Genomic DNA, 3,248 nt, shown 5'->3' with positions numbered 1-3,248 from the left:
ATTCATAGAATCTGGTGATAGGCATGCATGAAACTTTTCAATCTTAGGTTCCAACAACTTCTCTTTATCGACGGGCATCCATGATTCTTGGATCTTATCTGAATCTTCTTCTTCTGGTTGTTGTTCTTCAATGGCAACTGGTGAATCATTTTGTAATACCTCAACATTGTAAGTGGACTGAGGTGTTTTATTGTTGGGGATTCGAAATGGTTGTGTAAGTAGTGGAGTGGGAATGGATCTTTGGGGTGTTTGTATGTGTGGTAATGGGAAAGTGTGAATTGAGATTAACTGAGGGTGAAACTGATGTTGTGGTGGAGGTGAATAGTATGGATAACATTGATATTGGTATTGAGGATACTAAGGGAAAGATTCAGTAGATGGTGGATTTCCTCTGTAAGGCTCTTCCCAACCCTATTTCCAAGATTGTTTTGAGATTGGGATTGAAATGGCCAAGGTTTCCAAGGCAAAGGTGTTTTCCAATTACTTTGAGATTGTTGTGCATAACCCCTGAAATTTTGCACAAGGATACTGCATCATATTGGGTTGATGAGGCTGCCATGGTCCTCTTGGAGCTTAATTCACTCCATTATCCTTTTGGTAAACTCCCTTTAACCTTGGTAATGATGGGCAATCTTTAGTAGTATGTGATCCTGCACAAATTTTACAAATTTTAATGTTATCAAGTGGACATTCATGCAAAGCAACATTTTCAACTTTTTTCTTGTTTTGCACTCTTAGCATCTCAATTTTTTCTTTTAAACTACCAAGAATGTTTAGCAAATAGTTAAGTTCAGTTTGACTTGCCAATCCTGCTGTCAACTTACTTTCCCTTGACGTAACTAGATCTTGAAGAGACCTTCCATACTTTGCTTTTCTTCTTGATATGTTCTTGCATAGTTCACAAATCTCTTGAAATGACAATTGATAAAATTCTCCTTTTCCCACCAAGTTAAGAAAATCAATCCATTCATCCTTTATAGCATTTAGTAGGAGAGTTTTTAATATGTTTGATCCTAAATTATGCATTTTAGATATTTTGATATTATAAGTAAATCTCTCCACTAGGCCTTATAGATTTTTGTCCTCTTTTTTATTCATCTTAAAGACTTCATTTCTAAGGTCATGATGTTTGTAATGATTTTTATATTTTTCTAAAAATACTCTTTTCATGTCATCCCATGTCCTTATAGAATTTGTTCCTACAGACATGAACCATCTAAGAGCTTTATCCTTCAATGTTGTTGGAAACAAATTTAAATTTTGAATGTGTAATGAGTAGCCATAAGATCTACAAATGATTTCAAATTCAAAAAGAAGTGATTTTGGGTCTTCTGATCTCATACCTTTGGAGTTAGGAAGTACAGATGGAGGGATGTTCTTCATTTGAACATTGACATCAGTTTCTTGAATGGTAAATCCAAAAGGATCTCCATCCATTTCTCCATCCTCCTTTGTCATCTCTTCTACCTGCAAAAATAAGAATTCATTATGTGGATGTATGACTCTTACTACACCACGTGATATAGTGGGGGTGGTAGGTGATTTAAGAGTAGTAGTTATTGTTGTTGTTGTTTTTTTTTTTAAATGATATACAACTAAATGATTTATGCATCTACATGCTTTAATCTGGATCTTGAAAAAAATGAAAAATGAACTCTAGACTGAAAGCTAGTTCCTATGCACACTTCGCCAGCAACGACACAAAAATGTTGAGGAAAAATAATTACCTGTCATTTAATTGTCAACCCGGGGGTTTCGTAAAACTTGCGAAGCATGCGTGCACTATATATGCTAGAAATTAACTTCCAATTTAGATAAATCTAACTACTAAACCAAATAACGACAAACCAAATTCACCTATTCTAATTTAACAATCAATTCAAAATAAATTATAGTACAGTGTGTGGAATTGAAATCTTAATCTATCACACTTGCAGGAATTGAAATATTAATCTACCACACTCGCAAGAATTGAAGTCTTAATCTACCACACTTGTGGGAATTGAAAAGCACACCACTCCTTCAAAAATGAAATTGCATGAAATGAAATCTACTCCAAAGTATCATGTGTGCATTATCAAATCAGGATCCTATGAAATGAATAATCAAAACCACATGATATAAAATGAAAGCAAAAAAAAACATTCTTAACCTCTAGATATGAAAGAAAATAAAAACAATCACTCTTAACCTCTCACACAGGAAAAGATATGAGAGGAATAAATCTTAATCTATGAAAAACAATAAATCTCACACATTATAAATGGTCAATCCAAAAGCATGAGAGATGGAAAGTTGAGAGGCTCCAAATACAAGCATAAACAAACCAAAGTGAACATCACTCATGAGCATGGTGCCAAATCCAAATTCTATATTCAAAACATGAGCATTTCCCCAACTTTTCACATGCCTTTGAAAGGAGGAGGCTCTCCTATTTATAAAAAACATAAGAAGATACCTCATTAATGGAGGTCCATTATTCTCTCCCTAGATCTCTAGAAAATTTCAAAGAGTTACAACTTAAATAGGTAATGATGAGACACATATCATCTTTGATCTTTATTCAAATCTTCTTCCATATCTTGAAGAGAATTCGAATTTGAGAATTGGAGGCCACATAAGGGTGCCTTGGAAGCTTCCAAATGACCTACACATGTCATGAAGCTCAAGCCACTTTTAAGTATTAGCAAGTATATGCCTTTTTTTCTATGTTTTAACCATTTAATTCACTTATAATACTAGAAATCATTAAATTTTGGAAAACACAAATGGAACCCATATAATTTTGAAAATGGAGACTAATGAAAGGTTATATGGACATGGAGTTATGACATGTGAGTGAATTGGTGGCAATAATGGTGAAAGTGGATGATATTTAAATACATTTTGGAGACTCTACAACAATGTTAATAGGATTGGACTTGTATGGTTAGTAGGAGGAAGGGATGTCACTATAGGTATCCCAGGGTGTTGTTCTATTCTGGATAGTTGGTGGTCCATCTTATCAAGATGATAATCATAGTACCTGAGGTGGGCATGCCATTGGTCTAGGGTTTGCTGTATTTCTCTCCTGGATTCATGGTTATCCATTAATGCTCTAGCCAAAATGAATTTCTACTTTATGTTTTTCTTGTATTAGGGATCCAAGCCTCCCATTATGCCCATATTGTTACATCTTAGAGGGTATCTTGCTAAATGGTTGCAACCCTCTCAGATTCGGTTAATTCTTCTTGTACCTACAAAGGAAT

The sequence above is a fragment of the Pinus tabuliformis genome, chromosome 5_2, assembly GCF_031772625.1.
Source record: "Pinus tabuliformis cultivar Carrire ecotype Pingquan chromosome 5_2, CPIR1, whole genome shotgun sequence".
In the NCBI taxonomy this organism is placed as follows: domain Eukaryota; kingdom Viridiplantae; phylum Streptophyta; class Pinopsida; order Pinales; family Pinaceae; genus Pinus; species Pinus tabuliformis.
The sequence above is the reverse complement of the archived record's forward strand: the minus strand, read 5'-3'. Positions refer to the sequence as shown.